At 40.2% G+C, this 19,589-nt stretch overlaps 1 protein-coding gene across 3 annotated transcripts in view; it reads left to right on the top strand.

Moving 5' to 3' along the window:
• DOCK8 (dedicator of cytokinesis 8) overlaps positions 1-19,589 on the top strand; it is a 225,120-nt gene that overhangs the window by 30,665 nt on the left and 174,866 nt on the right. For all 3 annotated transcript variants that reach the window (XM_011225814.3, XM_034647178.1, XM_034647179.1), the window contains one exon: positions 19,463-19,565. The gene's annotated coding sequence lies outside the window, so the exon portion shown is untranslated. Of the gene's footprint in view, positions 1-19,462; positions 19,566-19,589 lie in introns of those variants that run through there.

The following is a 19,589-nucleotide window of genomic DNA, read 5'->3' as shown; positions in this document are numbered from 1 at the left end:
GGGTGCGGCCAGCATTTTGAATTGCGTTCAAATGCGACTTTTTATAAAACACAAAGCACTCAAGAACTGGAGGAAGTTAAAGCTATATGTTATTCCCTTGTTAAAGGTGAGAAGTAAAGCTATTTCCTTGTGTGTTTAATATGTGGGAACTGCATAGGAGATTAGTTTAATGGGAACCACAATATCAACAGTAAGATTCATTCTTTTTTTTTTTTTTTAAAGATTTTATTTATTTATTTGAGAGACAGCAAGAGAGAGAGAGAGAGAGAGCGCATGAGCTGGATGAGGGGCAGATAAGAAGCAGACTCCCTGCTGAGCAGGGAGCTCGACTGATCCTTGGACCCCACGGATTATGACCCGAGTCAAAGGCAGACGCTCTTAATGTAATAGCCTGACTCAGGGCAGAATTCACAAACCCTTAGTAGCCATATGAGTGGCTGAAGAAGAATTTGATCAGCAAGATCTCACAGAGATGTCATCCCATTCCACAATTCGTTATGGATTAAGATTTCTGAACAAGACCATCCTTCTAAACCATTATGGACTCCGCAGAACATCTGAGGAGAGACAATGAGTAATTCCTACCTCTGACTATTTGGTTACTGGTCAATATGCTGGCTAAGCTGAGAGCATGCCTTCTGAAACAGATTCTATAGTTATTCAACATTGATTGCACAGTTCATCCTACTTATGTGAGCGCTATTACCTTTCTTTTGCTTTTTTCCAGTAAAACGCCCTTCTCTTCCATCTCTCCTCCTTTCTCTTTCTTCTTAGCTTTTGTAATCTAAAGTGCCTTGGACTTGTTTGCCTGGTGGTGAGAAGGAGAATATTTACTTAAGCTATCCAGGGAACCTTGACTTTATTGCCTTACAAATGAAGCATTCCCCTGCTGGGGCAAGAAATTACAAACAGAACCACATTCTTCTCCTAGTTCCATCCGAGGGAGCCCCAAGTACATATTATCACCTGAGAGTCTGAGGTTGGTTTCACAGTGAGCTCAGTTTCTCCATCAGATTTCCCACTGGCTTTGAGTTCCTAAAGGCACTTGTTGCTTCTTCTCAAAGTGTACTTTGGGCCGATTGCACTTGAACCTATGGGGTTGTTAAAAATGCAGATTCTGGCCATGAAGAGACCAATGGAACAGAATCTTGGGAGGTGAAGGCCAGATGTCTGCCCTGTTGCCCAACTCCCAAACTCACTCTTATCTGTGCTCACATTTGAGGCTCGCCGCTGGAAGGAAAAGGATTGCAGGACAGAGATGGCAAAGGTGGTGTTCCAAGTTTGGTGAAGTTAACATTGTTGTTACAGAATTAACTTGAATATTGGGAGGCTTCATATTAAAGTTTTCTAAAACAGGTGAAAAGAAAGGAACACCATCAGGTATGTGCCCAGTTAAAAGTATTTTGCATAATTTTCCGGGAGTCAAAACAGTATGTCTTCAGGTCATTCTTATTGTTATTTTGAGACTCTTTTGACTGTTTTGATTTTAAGAAGGGTAGTAAGGAAAAAATCATCAATTAATAGAGAAAGAAATCAATTTCTTTATGTACAGTCTTCACATTTGCCATGACTCTTGAGAAGTTATGTGACTTTCCCCTTCATGTGCTCTACTCTTTTATCATTTTCCAGTATTAGGAATAATTTATATCCATTGGTATAAATTTTGCTATACTTTATACACAATACATTATTATTCTAATATTGCACAGAAGGAAAAATACTGCATAAGAAACCTCTTCCCCTCCCCCCCAAAATTGGATGAGCTGTTGTTTTTAGGCAATAATCTTGACTTAAAATACCTTTTTGGTCCATAATTCATGCTTCATAATTTCACCATAGTATCCACCACCTTGAATAACTCTTTAGTGCACAGAGTGTATTCGAATTTATTAGGAAGGGACTTAAGGGAATTTTATTTCTGCATATATCACACTAACATGACAAACACTTTATTTTAATTTATTTTTTTAGAGAGAGAGAGCATGGGCAGGGCATAGGGGCAGAGGGGGAGGGAGAGAGAAAATCTTAAGCAGATTCCAGGCTCAGCACGGAGCCCCATGCAGAGCTCAATCCCAGGACCCTGAGATCATGATCTGAGCCAAAATCAAGAGTCGGAAACTTAACTGACTGAGCCACCCAGGTGCCCCGACACGATGAACACTTCAGTAAGGGATGAGCAAAGGAACTTATTTTTATAACTGGGTAGAAAGGTTATTAAGGATACAGCATCAGGATTTTTATGGTGTGTAGTGGATGGAAAACAAGAACAAGGCTCTTCCTGAGGCCAGCAGGAAAGACTATTTACAGAAAAGATAAAGGACATGGGGGCTTCCTGACAAATGTTGGCGGAAGACTGGGCATGGCCTCTGGACCAGGATGAGTGCTGCAGCTGAGAGGGTGTGAAGGTGCCCATCCAGCCCAGGGACACACCTGGGAGAGGAGACAGGGCTCCTTAGGTCAGGCACTGCTTCCGAACTGGCTCCAGTCACTCAGGTCTTCTCTGCCTCCATTCCTGTTTCTGGAAAATGGGGATATTACTTGTCCCATGAGAGAGCTGTGTGCAGATGAGTGTGACTTTACAGAATGTGTTTAATACTCAGAACTTATAAAGACATACATTTCAGAAGCCTTGGGGAGAGATTTCCTCTGCTCTATGAGGAGCTAAATATGGTAGTTGACGTGGGGTCTGGTCACATTTTTTTTTTGAACAATTTTCCCTCATTTTGGCCATCTCCTGCCCTCCCATGAAGGCACTGAAAGATTGTCTTGCCTTGGATGCCTACGGTCATGAAACAGCAGGACCATGAGCAAAAGATCACTGGATAGTGTAGTGCTTGGTTTAGAATAAGGAAGCTTGTTACAAAATACAGAACCTCGGGAGTGCCTGGGTGGCTCAGTCGGTGAAGCGTCTGTCTTCAGCTCAGGTCATCATCCCAGGGTCCTGGGATTGAGCCCCACACTGGGCTCCCTGCTCAGCGGGGGGTCTTCTTCTCCCTCTCCCTCTGCTGCTCCCCCTGCTAGTATGTGCTCTCTCTCTGTCAAATAAAAAAAAAATCTTAAAAACAACAACAACAACAAAACAATATAGAAACTCAGACATCAGTGCACATTTGCATATAAGCTTCTCTTAAGGGCAGGGAACTTGGTCTGCTTTCCTCACTGCGGAATCTTGAAAAGGTGGGTGCTCAGTAATTGTTTGTTGGAAGAAGTCAAGATCAGACTTCTGGGCTTATGTCTCCTCTTTCCTTCCTATTCTTCCTAAGAGATTCCCTTCCTTCTACAACTTTCCTCATCTGCTCTCTCTCCAAAACATTGCCCCTTGTAGACTCCAGTCCTCCCCCTCCCCCACTAAAGAGCTCTTTCCCAAAGTAAACAATAGTTAGCCATTAATAGCTTCATAACTTAGGAACAATGCGATTTCTCTGGTGTAAGAAGCATGGTTCCCATCCTCCAATCTAAAATAAATGTGGAGGGGCGCCAGGGTGACTTAGTCAGTTAAGCGTCTAACTCTTGGTTTTGCTCAGGTCATGATTTCAGGGTTGTGGGATCAAGCCCCGCATTGAGCTTCATGCTTAGCCGAGAGTCTGCTTGAGATTTTCTCTCTCCCTCTCCCTCTCCCTCTGCCCCTCCCCCCATACGTGCACACTCTCTCCCTCTCTCAAATAAATAAATAAATAAATAAAATCTTTACAAATCTGTAAAATTAAACTTTGAGGGAAAAATGCAGATGGTTTGGGATTGGGGGATTGGGTCATTTTGGGATGATTTATTTGTATAAAGTGGCATAGTTTGGCTAACTCTGAGGAGGAAATATAAACGTTGGTAAATGAATGTCTGTTAGAATCTTGATTTTCAAATTACCAGGGTAGGCAGGGTTAGTTAGGCGAAGGGAGGTGGTCAGATGGCTGAGTCCAGTCTGAGGGTGGATGAGTGGAAGGCAAGGGCAGGCTGGCAGGTGGAGCTGGAATTTGTCGGCTCACAGCAGACGAGTGGTTCTCAGAGTTGAGAGTGCTTCAGAATCACTTGGAGGGCTTGTGAAAACACAAAAGGTTTGCCCCCCCCCCCCCCGCCTCAGGAGAGTTTAGGATTCAGTAGGTCTGGGGTGGAGCCCAAGCATTTGCTTTTCTAACAAATTACTGGGGGATGTTGATGTCGCTGGTCCGGGGACCACACTTTGAGAACAGTTGCGATATAGAAAGTGTATGAAGATGCAGCCAATCTTGCTAGCCTCCGCTTAGTACATCTGTCCGCCAAAGCAGAGGCTGGGCTCAAGAGCAAACAAACTTTCTCAGTTGCCCCAGTAGATTCCATGATTTAAGCAAGGAAACTGACAAGAAAGGAGGGGGTTAAAATCGTCCCATTTCACCTTATAGTAAAAGGCATTTTTGTACATCACAGCTGCAGTCCCCTTGGGTCGTAGAGGCCACAAGTCTCTTGGGGTCTTACTGAAGGCACTTCACTTAGACACAGACTTGCTGCTAATTCGCTGCTTTGGCCCGCATATCTGAAAACACATAGCCCCATTATACGGTCTTGGATGAAAAACAAGCATGTGGCCTCTCAATGGCCAAGGAGCTGGCCAAGCCCAGGACAGATAATTTAGATAAATCACAAGTCAGAGTGGAGCGATGAGGTGCTTTTAATTAATGGCACCCAACAATGTTTGTTGAGTTTAATGGAATCCAGGTGGATACAGGGGCTCGAAGTAAGCTGAGAACACAGTTTTATTTAGAAATTCCAGGAGACAAAGAAACAAAATAGTAAGAGAACCCTCCAGAGACTCTTAAGATGTTCAGGCTCATTCCTGTGTCTCAGCAGAAGAATTTACGCTATTTAGAAAACTGACAACCTTGTAGGTTAAAAATGTTTGTGTGCATACACAATTTCTGTCACAAAATTAGGGCAACCACTGTTCAAACTATATGGAAAAAGAAAAGAGAATAGAAAGAAAAGACTATTCTTGTCTCTCTAACATATCTGTGAATAGCATTTCCTGCTAGTGGTTTTCCTTCTATGTATTTTTAAATTGTGTATTTAGATTTAAATACATTAAAAAAAAAAACTTATATGTTCATAGTGACTAAGAGGCCGGTCTCTGGAGTCAGATAGCGTTGGTTTCAAATCCTGACTCCAGACGTTTCCTGCCCTGAGTTCTGTATTTGATGAATGGGGGAGGACAAACTCCATCCGTAGTGTTGTTGTGAGAACTCAATGGAATGGTCCACATCCAGTGCTCAGCACAGAACCAGGCGTAGCGCGAGCACCTGATACCTATTGGCATAATTTTCTGTTCTCACTAAGAAGCTGTGTCAACCTTCCACAATCTAATAATTGGGAACGTTATCGACATCTAGAAACATGCCTATTTTTATTTCATGAGTCTGGTAAGATTTCATCCCACAAATTCCTCCATGGTTCACATACTGCTTGGAAGAGGATCTTGTTTGATCAGCTTGTTGAGAGCCTTTATTACTTGGGTTTTCCTCACAAATTAGACTCATCGAGGAGCAGTCCAAGCCAAAACATACTGATGACCACTGGGCTTGGAGAGTTTGGTTCATTGGCTGTGTGACTTTCCTCCAAGACCCCGGACTCTGACTGCACCGTTGCGGGCATCACCTACAGCCACATAGATGATGGGTTGCTAGGGAGACAGGTGAGAAACTGCGGGTGGACAGATGTAGATCTCTTACCCCTACTGGAAAAACAACCCTAAACTCAAGCTAGGCCAAATCTGCATCTGCAGGCTGGACCTCTCATTTCTGCCCCAGACCGGCTTATCCCATTGCCAACTTGACCTCCACTTGGAGTCCTCTTGGGACCCCAAGCCCAGAATGTCTAAACCAAATCTTCAGGCTGACAGAAGGTACCCACACTGTCCTGAGTTTTACAGTTGCCCTGTAAGTGAAGGGATTAATTTTGTTAGATAGCATCTTCTTGCCCACAAATGGAAGAAAAGAGCTCATCAGTGAAGACCTTGGTTTTGTTTATTGGATAAAAAGATCTTGACTCTACATGATAGTTAGAGGTACAATAAGCAGAATGGCCAGTTAGTTCATTAACTCCTTAAATTGGATGCAACCATGTTGTGCATTCTCTTATATTCCTATAGTGTTAATTGAAAAAATACTGTGAAGAACAAACACAGAAATCCTTTGGCCCAACAATTCCCTTCTAGGACTTTATTCCACAGAAATAGTTATGCATGTGTGAATTAGCATATATGTAATTTACTGAACATTATTTGTGCTGGCAAAAAGTTGGAAAACAACATGGGAATGTAAATTGGTGCAGCCACTCTGGAAAACAGTGTGGAGATGCCTCAAAAAAACTTAAGAAGTTTTGCCATTTGCGATAACAGGGTTGGACCTTGAGGGCATTATACTAAGTGAAATAAGTCAGAGAAAGGCAAATGCTGTATGATCTCACTTACATGTAGAATCTAAAACAGAACAAAAACCTGAGTTCATAGATGTGGAGAACAGATTGGTGGTCGCCCGAGGTGCCGGGGGGGATGGGCAAAATGGGTGAAGGGAGTCAGTAGGTGCAAATTTCCAGTTATAAAATTAATAAGCCACAGGGATGTAATGTATAACATGGTGACTATAGTTAATACCACTGTGTTACGTATTTGAAAGTTGCTGAGAGAGTAGATGTTGAAAGTTCTCATGATAAAAAAAATCTGCAGCTATGTAAGGTGATGAGTATGAACTAGGCTTATTGTAGTGATCATTTTGTGATATTTAAATATCTAATCATTATGTTTTATACCTGAAACTAATAATTCAATTTTATATGTCAATTATACCTCAATAAAAAATTGGAAATAACAAAAATACGTAAAAGAGATTCATTAAGAAAATGCCCATCTATGTAGAAGAATATATATACAGCTGTAAAAAAGACTGAGGGAATTCTTAAATGCTTATCTATCAGGTGAGAAGAGCAAAATGCAGATCACCAGTGAATGGATAAACAGACTGTGGTATATACATACAATGTAATACTCCTTCATTAAAGAAAAGGAACAACTATTGGTACACACCACTGTATAGATGAATCTCAAATATTATGTTCCCATTTGTGTACAGTAGTGGGGAAAGAATATATATATATATGTATGTATTTGCATCTATACTGTATATGTACAGTAATATACATACGAAACTATTATGTGGATTGTCTATGGGGAGGGAACTTGCATAACTGGAAGACAAAAGTAAGAGGGAGACGTTTTGTAATGTTCTTTTTAATATTTTTTTTAAAAATTATTTATTTATTTATTTGAGAGAGAGCAAGAAAGAGCACGAGTGAGGTGAAGGGCAGAGGGAGAAGCAGACTCCCTGCTGAGCAGGGAGCCCAATGCAGGACTTGATCCCGGGACTCTGGGATCATGACCTGAGCCGAAGGCAGGTGATTAACTGATGAGCCACCCAGGTGCCCTATTTTTTTTTTATACTTTTTATATTTAAAAGTACAAAAAATATTACATGCTCAAAATAAAAATAGAATCGTTTATAACTATATCTAGATATTATATATAATTGTTCTCCTTTTTCCTTTTTGGTTAATAACTAGTTTTTTTAAATTCATTTATTTGGCCTATGTATAGAAACATAAAGAATGTTTAATATTATTCCATCTGCAAAAAGAAGCAAATATTTAGAAAGCTAGTATGTTTTTGTTGACTCCGAGTTTAATTCTACTGTGGTGTGAGACTGCCTGTTCTATCTGATTTCTGAACTTTGAAATTTGTTGAGACTTGCTTTGTGGTCTAGTATATGGTCACTTTTGCTACATGGCACAGGAAGAATGTGTACTCTGTCATTTAGTGTAGATTTTCTATATAAGTCAATTAGATCAAATTTGTTTATCATCTTCAAATCTTATATATCTCTGATTTTTAAATTTACATGTTCTATCACTTACTAAAAGAAGCATGCTAAAGTCTTTCACTATAATTATGAATTTGATATTTCTCCTCTTCTTCAGTTCTTGCTTTATATGTTTTGAGCCTTTATTACTTGGTGCATACACATTTAAGATTACTATATCTTTCTGGTGAACTGACTTTTGATCATTTAGAAAATGTCCTCTTTATCTTTTGTCACACTTGTTGCTTTAAAGTCCTTTTTGCATATTGCTATAGCTACACCAGCTTTCTTTTGGCTATTTTTGCCTAACTTTTTCCACCACTTTGTAAGCAGTTTATATAGGCATTTACCCAAGACAAATAAAAGAATATGTCCATAAAAAGGCTTGCACATGAATGTTAATAGCAGCTTTATTTGTAATACCCAAAAACTGAAGAAAACTCAAATGTCCATTAACAGGTGAATGCATAAACAAATGGTGGTATACCCATGCAATGGGATACTCCTCTATAATTAAGGGAATGAACGATTGATACATGCTACAACATGGACAGATCTCAAAATAATTATGCTTGTGAAGAAGCCAGAAAAAAAGAGATCTATTGTATGATTCTATTTATGTAAAATTCTAGAAAAATACAAACTAATCTATAATGATAGAAGGCAAATTAGTGGTTACCAGGGAGCAAGGGTTGGAGGAAGGAGGGAGACTAAGAAGTGGCATGAGGAAGTTTTGTGATTGCAGTGATGGTTTCATGGGTGTACACTTATGTCAAACTTATAAATTATCCATTTTAAATATGTGCAGTATATTGCATGTCAATTATACCTCAATAAATCTGTTGAAAAAATAAGGTATATAAGTATGTCTCCTGTAAGTAACATGTAGTTTTTTATGTAATCTGATGATCTTTGTCTTGTAATTGGTGAATTTACTCTAACTATATTTAATATAATCACTGACATATTTGAGTTTGTTTTTTCCTTGCACTCTTTCCTTCCTAAGACTCAGATAACTTATCTCAACATGATGATAACAAACCATCCTACCTATTTCCCTGGGTCATTTTGAGGAATGAGATCATTATATGTAAAAGTCTCAGTAAGTTATAAATCATTACTGTTTTCAGTTTCTTTCCCGGTTTTCAGAAATGAACAAGATGAATTCTAGATAAAATTCTAAAGCAGATGCCACTTTTCAACAGGAAGGTTTATACTTAGGCAGATTGCCTGGCATTTTTAAAAATTTTAATTTAATTTATTATTATTATTTTTTTACCTTTTAAACCCCTTCACTCATTTCTCCCATGCCTTTGGCAACCACTTATCTGTTGTCTGTATCTATGAGCTTGTTTCTGGTTTTGTTGTAGATTCCATACATAAGAGATATCATACAGTATTTGTCTTTCCCTGTCAGATTTATTTCACTTATCATAAAGCCCTTAGGGTCTGTACATGTTGTTGCAAAAGGGAAGATTTCAGTCTTTTTTTTTTTTTAAGATTTTATTTATTTATTTTAGAGAGGAGAGCAGGCAGAGGGAGAGCAACAGAGAATCCCAAGCAGACCCTGTGCAGAGCATGGAGTAGCACGCAGGGCTCAATCCCACAACCCCAAGATCACAACCTGAGCCAAAATCAAGAGTCAGATGCCTAATTGACTGAGCCACCCAGGTGCCCCAAGATTTTATTCTTTTTTATGGCTGAATAATACTCCATTGTGCATGTATATACAATTTATGTATCCATTCATCCATCGATAGACACTTAGGTCATTTCCATGTCTTGACTCTTGTAAATAATGCTGTAAAGAACATAAGGATGCCTATATCTTTTTGAGTTAGTGTTTTTGTACTTTGGATAAATACCCAGAAGTGGAATTGCTGGATCATATGGTAGTTTTATTTTTAATTTTTTTGTGGAACCTCCATACTGTTTTCCAAGTGGCTGTACCAATTTACACTCCCAGCAATAGTGCATGAAGGTTCCCTCTTCCCACATCCTCACCAACCCTTATTTTTTCTTGCCTTTTGAAGCTAGCCATTCAGACAGGTGTAAGGAGATAGCTCCTTGTGGTTTTGATTTGTATTTCCCTGATGATTAATGATGTTGAGCATTTTTTGATGTACCTTCTTCGGAAAGGACATCTTCTTTGGAAAAATGTGTATCTTCTTTGGAAAAATGTCATTTCAGGTCTTCTGCCCTTTTTAAAATCAGATTGGCTTTTTGCTGTTATTTGTACGAATTTTTAAATGTATTTTTGATATTAGCCCCTTATCAGATATATGATTTGCAAATATTTTCTTCCACTCAGTCGATTGCCTTTTCATTTTCTTGATGGTTTTCTTTGCTGTGCAGAAAGTTCTTACTTTAACGTAGTCCCACGTATTTGTTTTTGCTTTTGTTCCTTTGCTTTTGGGGTTCGATTTAAAAAATCATTGCCAAGACCTATTTCAAGGAGCTTAATGCCTTCATTTTCTTCTAAAAGTTTTATGGTTTCAGGTCTTACATTCATGTTTTTGAGTTTAAATGTATCTTTCTACTGTGTTTCCCCCCTATTTTTCAACTTGTCTCTTGTTTCCAGAGAGATTATAACATATATACTTATTAGAATTCTATAATTAGTACTTTTACCATTTCTTTTTTTTTTTTTTTAAAGATTTTTTATTTTTACTTATGTGACAGAGAGACAGCCAGCGAGAGAGGGAACACAGCAGGGGAGAGGGAGAGGAAGAAGCAGGCTCCCAGCCGAGGAGCCTGATGTGGGACTCGATCCCGGAACGCCGGGATCACGCCCTGAGCTGAAGGCGGTCGCTTTAACGACTGCGCCACCCAGGCGCCCACTTTTACCATTTCTAAGACAATGTGGGAACTTTAGAAGATATGAACTCCATTTACCCTTCCCACCTTTTGTGTTCTCATTGACATGGATTTTAATGCTATGTATATTTTAGTTTTTAATTTTTTTAAAGTGATCTCTAGGGGCACTAGGTGGCTCAGTCGGTTAAGCATGTGCCTTTGGCTTGGGTCATGATCCCAGAGTCCTGGGATCAGCCTCAAGTTGGGCTCCCTGCTCAGCGGGGAGCCTGCTTCTCCCTGCCCTGCTCCCCCCACTTGTGCACTCACACGCTCTCTCTCTCTCTTTCTCTCTCTCTCTGTAAAATAAATAAATAACATCTTAAAAAAATAAATTAAAAAAAAAATAAAGTGATCTCTGCACCCAACAGAGGGCTCGAACTCGGAGCCCCAAGATCAAGAGTTGTGTGCTCCACTGACTGAGCCAGCCAGGTGCCCCAGTGCTATGTATATTTTAATTCCACATTATTATCATTATTATCATTTTTTTGTCCTGTCATTGTCAAATTTACTCACATATTTATCCTTTTGATGCAGTTCATTGCTTTCAACACTTTTGTGCTTCCGTCTGGAACACTTTTCTACTTTCCCTCTGTCTGAAGACTTCTCTTTATTTCTTTTAGTCTAGCTCTGCTGGTAATAAATTCTCTCAGTTTTTGTTTATCTGGTGAAGTCTTTATTTATTACTTATTGATGAGGGATATTTTCACCAAGCAGAAAATTCTAGACTGGTAGTTGTTTTCCTCCAGCACTTTAAAGATGTCATTGCATTGGTTCTAGGATTTCACTTTTTCCATTGAGAAGTCAGTGATCAGGGGCACCTGGGTGGCTCAGTCGTTAAGCATCTGCCTTCGGCTCAGGTCATGATCCCAGGGTCCTGGGATCGAGCCCCACATCGGGCCCTGCTCAGTGGGAAGCCTCCTTCTCCCTCTCACACTCCCCTTGCTTGTGTTCTCTCTCTCACTGTCTCTCTCTGTCAGAATAAATAAATAAAATCTTAAAAAAAAAAAGTCAATGATCAGTCCTACTATTATGCTTTGAAGGCAATGTGTCTTTTCTCCAGATTTTTTCAAGAACATTTAAAATTTCTCCTTGATTTTTGTCAGTTTTACTATGATGTGGCTAGGTTTGATTTTTCTCTGTATTGATTCTGATGAGAGTTTGTAGGGCCTTATGAATCTGTGTCTTTGGGGCTTTTGTCAACAAAATTTCTTTAAATCTCACTTCTGCTCCTGTTTTGTCTCTCCTCCTTTTGGGACTTCAGTTTACATATGTTAGATCTGTTTCTTTATGTGTCAGGACACTTTTTTGGAGAAATCTTTTTTTCCCCCTTTAAACAGGTACAAACATGGGGCACCTGGGTGGCTCAGTCGGTTAAGCATCTGCCTTCGGCTCAGGTCATGATCCCAGGGTCTGGGATCAAGCCCCACTTTGGGCTCCCTGCTCCGTGGGGCATCTGCTTTTCCCTCTGCCTCTCCCCCTGCTCGTGCTCTCTCTCTCTCTCAAATAAATAAATAAAATATTTTAAAAAAATTACTCAATACTTATAGGTGTTCTTTTAGGTGATTATGCTGCCTCATCAGTAGGAGATGATTATGTCAGGAGAGAAACTCACTTCCGATGTTTTTCTGATGATATAGCCAGGCTGGAGGACCATGATGCTTTAGCGAGATCCTAAAGACATTGGCTAACTCTTCTCTAGGCTCCCTGCGGGAACCCTCAAAGGCTTCAGTCATCGAATAAATATTCTTCCTATTCAGAGGAATTTTCCAAGTGAAAGGAATTTGGGACTCCCCTGTGAGGAAGAAACATAAGTTCTACAGCTTGTTAATAAGTGGCAAACTTCTCTTCGTAGTCATGTTTCCACCTGTTGAATCATCTGTATAAAAGTTGTACATTTATGGCATGTGTGTTTATGAGAAGAGATGGAAAATATGAGAAACTCTGAAACCTGAAATATCTATTATGAAGCCCCAGGCTAACAAACTTCTGAGGAATTTGTTCCAGATTCCATTGCTCAAAACGTGTATGTATATGTAAGGATGGAGTTATATATGTATATGATAATATATTATATATATGTGTGTGTGTGTATGTGTGTATATATATATATACACATACACACATATATATACATATATAATTTGCTATAGCTATTCATTTTGTAGCTTTTTAAATTTAAAGGTGCACTTTAGGGCCACCTGAGTGGCTCGGTGGGCAGAGCATGCAACTCTTGATCTTGGGGTTGTGAGTTCCAGCCCCATGTTGGACATGGAGATTACTTAAAAAAAAACAAAAACAAACTAAAATTTTAAAAATATAAAGGTGCACTTTACTAAGAGTATCTGAGGATGCATCTCAGAAAAAGTCTTAGATCATTTTTTAAAAAAGATTTTATTTATTTATTTGTTTGTTTATTTATTTATCTATCTATCTGGGGTTGGGGGAGGAGCAGAGGGAGAAGGACAAGCAGACTCCAAGCCGAGCAGAGCTCGGAACCCAACGCGGGGCTGGATCCCATGACCCCGAGATCATGACCTGAGCTGAAACCAAGAGTCAGACGCCAAACCAACTAACTGATCCACCCAGGCACCCCACCTTTGATCGTTTTGATGTGGTCGACTCCAGGAACTACTAGCTCGTGAGCCAGCTGTGTGTTTTCAAACTTTATCCTTGCCATGCCCTGTGATCCAACCCTGGCTTATTTACATCATTCAGAGCTGTTTTTCTACATACAATAAATATAAAATTTTTTATTATTGTTGTTATACTATACTGCCCTAACCTTATAATTCAGGAAGTTTGGGGAATAACATTCTTTCATTGCTTACTTGGTGCAAATCATTGCTGGCCCTGAACAATGGTTATTTTGTAAGGTTTAATTACACCATATGCCTGTGGCCACATACATGTACGTGCCACACACAAATGTCTATAATTAGTGTTTATTACTAGCGGTGTACTTTACGCTTGTATTTGTTGCGTGTTCTGTTAGTTACTAAGTCAGTTGTTAGTTACTAAGAGTAAATTATATGTTTGCTTTTCTTTATTCTACCCCCTTCACTATTGTTTAAAACATGTCCCATTCGGGGAAATCTTCAGCCCCTTTAAATACTTATTGACTTGGTTTTTTCTTGAATCAGTTTTAAAATTCTTCCCACCTTTTTGGCTGCTGGCCATCCAGCATATAGTGAAATACTTTTCTCTTAGGGATGAAAGCCAGTGAGAAGCCTTCCGGGGCTGTGTCGTTTCCTAGCACAGCTGATGGTGTAGGTCATGATGCTGACTGTTCCACTTGGGGAGTCTTGAGCGTCTTTGCCAGTCAAGCTGGACAGGTGCCCAGGAGATCGGATAGCCCAGCCCCTTCATTTCACATGTAATGAAACTAAGACTCAGCCTGGTTAACTAATCTACTTGAACTCAAACAGCTGGCAAATGGCTACATTTATTGTAAAGAAACAGGGCAGCCTGATAGTTAAAATACTTGAAGGAGGAGTATGGAAACCTAATATTTAGATGTCATGAAATGGTAAAAACCATTTTTTTCCATCAGGTCTGTTCCTACTTCTTTTTTTTTTTTTTCAAAGTATGGCTTGAAAGTCCTCTTTTTGTTGGGGGGGGGAGGTGGAGAGGGAGAGAGTCTTGGGGCTCTCGATCTCACAACCCTGAAATCTTGAGCTGAACTGAAATCAAGAGTTGGATGCTTAACCGACTGAGTTACCCAGGCGCCCTGGTTCTGACAGTCTTCTTATTCCAGAAGCCTCCTAAGCATTCCTAGGCCGAATTACTAACTCCCTCCTCTTTGCTCACAAGGCATAGTCACAGTTTTTATTAGAATACTCTTCATGTTGTATTATAAGTATTTATTCAGTCATCCATGTGTCCTCCTCCCTCCCACCCACTGGGCTGAGCCTCCAGGAGCAGCAACAGTATCATCTTGGACTTGAATCCCTAGCACTTGGCGGAGAGCCTGGCACTTTTGTGCCCTTGATGTTTTGTGAATGAATGAATGAACTAATACTCACTCATAGTCTTGCACTATTAGTGAATCTTTATTGACATAAAAATCACCTGGAGTTGCTGGCTAAACCTGCAGTTTTCCAGGCCATGCCATAAGAGACACTGTTTCAGGACAGGGCTAGGGCCTAGGGATCCGCATTTTATCAAGCAGCTGATAATTGGAAGCATATGGTCCATGGGACACACTTGGCAAATTCTGCTCCATCATTAGTTCTGCTGGCCCTTAGTCTCAACTGTGTGCATCACAATTATCTGTCCATCTGAATAAAAACAGAGCTTTGCTACCCATTCCCCTCTACCATTCTGACTCCTGAGTAGGGGTACCAACATCTTAAACAAATCCCAAGGCTCCCTCCCAGTTTAGTTTTTAGAAATAAAATATTTTATTTTATTTATTTATTTATGTTAAAAAGATTTTATTTATTTACTTGACAGAGAGAGAGAGTAGCAGAGGGTGAGGGAGAAGCAGACTCCCCGCGGAGCAGGGAGCCCGATGTGGGGCTTGATCCCAGGGCCCCGGGATCACGACCTGAGCCAAAGGCAGATGCTCAACTGACTGAGCCACCCAGGTGCCCCAGAAAATAATATTTTAAAGCATTTTGAGTTAGAAGAAGAGTGTCTTAGCTCATCAAGGAAATATCATTGTGATATATATAAATCTGGCATCATGCAAGTTATCTTAGACATGTTGAATTTGGTCTGAGACTCAAATACAGAGGAAATAAAACCCACACGCCATCCCTCCCTGCGTGGACACCAGGTCTGGATGACCTCTTGCCTGGGCTGAATTCTCTTATCTGTGTAGGCAGGCTTTCCCCTTCACTAGGGTCAATGTAGAGATGAAGAGGGTTGATTTTCATGCTGGGATGCTAGGTGCTCTTCTGAGAATGAAGTTCCATATCACTAACGTAATAGCTGAAATTTACAAAATTTTTAAAATTACCAAGAAGTGCACCTGTGCCTGCATCCTCCTTTATATGTACACACCTTTTATCAGACTGATGAACTTAAGCCACTTTACATTAGAAAGAGCTGAATGAGGTAGTTACTAAGCTCCCTTTACGTAATTACCAAAAGGATTTCTGATTTTTTTGGTATATTTACACATATACTGTTCGTCATTTCTTTTCAGTTCCTCATTTTACTTTTCACTTGGAACTTACTTGGTAGGCACCTTTCCATGGGTGAGCCTAATTCACATTTTTAAGTGGTTAAAATCATATTTCATCTATTTGCTATTAGTTACTCGGTACTCTCCCTTGTGGTAGGTGCTTTGGTTGTTTTGTTTGTCACCACGTACAGAGTTCTTATATTCATTTCTGCTCAAATTATATGTTTATATGAATCCCCTGGGGTATAGTCTCCAAAGTGAAAGGATTACATTGAAAAGTAATGACAGTTTTAGAATTCTTGTTGTGTGTTACAGTGTTGCTTTCCAGAGGTGCTGAACCAATATACAACCCGGTGGAGTGTGAGACATGCCGATTTTCCCACAGTTTGACCAACATGTGATTTTTGTCATTCTAGCCTATTTTTGCTCATTCGATATGTGCGTAGGGCCTCTCCAGAGAGATTTAATTTGGACGTTCCTTAAATGATGGAAGCTCTTTTTTGTGTGGGACGATTCACTATTTTCATTTTAAGGACCAACAATTCATCTCCATGTTTGACAGTTTTGAAGGGACGGGTTTAATTGCGTTCTGTAGAACTGGCCCTGTAGGGATAGGAAATAGGATCGTGCTTGAGTGTCAGGGAAGAGGATCAGTTGTATGGCTCCAAATTGGGCAACTGACATGGAGAATTGCAAAAGAAACGCCCGCTGACCCTCTTTAAGAAGGATTGGAGAGCGGGAACATTCTGATTTCATGCTGAAAAAAACATTGGGGTTTGAATGACACATTTTGCTTCAAAATGAGAGCAAGAATCTGTCCCTGCTTCCTTTCTTTGATGCTATCATAATACCACACTTTTCCTGATCCTTTTTAGATATTCCCATTTCAGGTAGACCCCTCTGGTCTATGGCAGGAAGAGCTTCAGAAGGACTGTGAGATGAAATCGTGTTGTTTGAGAGGTCCTGTGGGGAGAACCTGGGGGCAGAAGTCTCAGGAGCAGTAAGTCATGTCTGTCAGAAGACACCCAGGTCACAGCAAAGGGTTGTCTTGTCCCTCTGTGTCTACAGCTCTCTCCCTAAGTAAGCTGATTAGTGATCGCCATGTTGGTTTGGGTTCCTTTGTGGTGCCAAACTCAAGATACAGTGTTGTTCATACAAGATGGGCCTTTTGATATGGACAGTGGTCTAATCTGTTGGTTTTTAAAAATTGGTGATGGTTCGACTTGTAATGAAAACCAGCGTATTGAGTACTTGGAAGCAAATTCTGAAAGTTTTCCTCCGTTCTTAGCTGGTTCATTAAATTTGGTAATTTCTGCCTTCACTCTTGTGTCTTCAGGACACTTAAACGCATCCATATCTATATCTGTATCCGTATCAGCTTTACTGAGAAATAATTCACATACCGTCGTTCACCCATTTAACAAGCACAATTCATCACCACACTCAATTTTAAAATATTTTCATCACCCTGAAAAGAAACCCAGTTCTCATTAGCAATCACTCCCCATTGGCCTCCAAGGCCCCAGCCCTAAGCAACCACTCATCCACTTTCTGTCTCTATAGGCTTTCTTGTTCTGGGAATTTCATATAAGGAATAATAAAGTATGTGGTCTTGGGTTTAGTTCCTTTCACTTGGCATGATGTCTTCAGACTGCATCCATGTTGTCGTATATAGTAGCACTTCTTTCCTTTTTTGTTGCTCAATAATATTCCGTGGCACGATAGACCACATTTAGTTTATCCACGCAGCACGCGATAGACATTTGGGTTGTTCCACTTTTCTGTTATGAATACTGCTCTGTAAACATTCATGTCTAAATTTTTGTATGCAAGTATGTTCTCATTTCTCTTGGGTGTACATCTAGGAGTGTAATTGCTGGGATATATATGGGAACACTACGTCACTATGTTTACCTTTTTGAGGAACTGCCAGACTATTTTCCGAAGCACTTGCACAATTTTACATTCCCACCAATAATGCGTGATGCTCTGATTTCTCCGTATCCTCACCCAATACCTGCTGTCACCATCTTTTTTTTGAAATAGCCATCCTAGTGATTGGGAAGTGGCAGCCCATGTGGTGTTGATTTGCATTTCCCCAGTGGATAATAGAATACTTCTTATCCTAGTATGTTCTTATACTTTAAAAAAAAAAAAAGACAATATCTCAGGAAATTCAGGAATACAATGAGTATGGGCTGCTTTCACTTCCTGGGGGGTCTTACACTTCACTGTGTCATCATGAAGGGGGTCGCCGGTTCTCCAGCCATTTTCTTCCATCCTTGTATCCATTCATCATTCAGAATCCCAGGAAGGAAAGATCATTGTCCTGTGTTGGGTTATGTGCCCACCCTTGTGCTTTGTAATTATGCTTAGACAATTTACAGCATGAGTGTGTGGCTCCTGGAAGGACATTGAGGTGCTCTCGGATGGGGAGAATGGATGCCACACATGGGACCAGAACAGGCTTTTTGTCTCTGAGAAGAACCACTTTGCCACATTTGAGAGCCAAGCACACCATGTCAGAAACCTTATCATGCAGGGTAATTGATAATTATACATTATCAGCATACATTATAGTGGAGAAAATACAATAAGCTTAATTTATAACATTCAAATATTATCTTTTAAAACTATAATTTAAAAAATTTATGTAGTCCTTTGTTGAAACACAGCATGTTTCAAATATACAATCTCATTTGATCCTTAATAAATGTCTGTTAGTGTCTAATTATACTATATAGTGGTCTCACTGTGGTTTAAATACACTTTGGTGAACTATCCTAAGAGTCCACCCACCAACAAATGAGACCAAATGAGAAATGTGACGTGAGAAAACATATTCTGAGCTCCCAACAAATGACTAACACATGAGTGCCTCAAAGTCAATCTGCTTGTAAGCCAGGGTTTCCCTGGTCAACAGCTCATGGCAGTAGGTGTGAGTAGACGATGGAGAACAACTTTCATGTGCCTGGTTTCCAGCTACCACTGATGTTGGCTAAGGTGACAATAGTGTTGTGATACGGATGACTCAAAGGCTCAGTCTGCTAGGAGCAGTTTGGAAAAAGTACAGTCCTTGGAATCCTAGGTAGCACCTAAGCTGCCTTCAGGGAGGTGGAAGTGTTCATATACTAGTTCTCTAGAATGTTCTGTCATAGCAGGCAGCTGACCAGAAGAAGGGTTCAACTGCTTAGAATGAGAATGGCTGGATCAAAATGGCAGCATGGGGTTTAAAGGACTCTAATCAGAGGCCAGATGTCCTCATGCAGAGACAATGCCTCTGAATGGCCTGGGAAGACGGATCCAAGTGCCCTGAATCTTTCCTTGGGCCTCAAACCCTTCCCCTGCTTCCTGCTCCTACCCTTGCAGTATTGGGCATTAGCCAGGGTTGGTTGTAGGTGTCCTGGCTTTTGTGAACTTTTCAAGGGTATATTCAATCAGAGAAAAGCTACAATGTCCGTTCATAGGCCACTGAGGACTTGTTAGTTCTCCCGCTTACCCAGCCAAGGTGTGGGTTTTGTAACATGATACCAGAGATTGTATCTATAATTGTGATGATTTGTTAAAATAACCACTTCATTTGGATGTTTGTATTTCACCCAAGGTATTCTTCAGTGGAAATAAGGAAACAGTTTACTCTTCCACCGAACCTTGGCCAGTACCATCGACAGAGCTTAAGTACCTCCGGCTTCCCCTCTCTTCAGCTAGTAAGTATGAGTTACGGGTTTGCT

Source organism: Ailuropoda melanoleuca, chromosome 17 (assembly GCF_002007445.2).
Source record: "Ailuropoda melanoleuca isolate Jingjing chromosome 17, ASM200744v2, whole genome shotgun sequence".
Lineage (NCBI taxonomy): Eukaryota > Metazoa > Chordata > Mammalia > Carnivora > Ursidae > Ailuropoda > Ailuropoda melanoleuca.
Note: the sequence above shows the minus strand (reverse complement) of the source record. Positions and strands in the feature narration are given on the sequence as shown.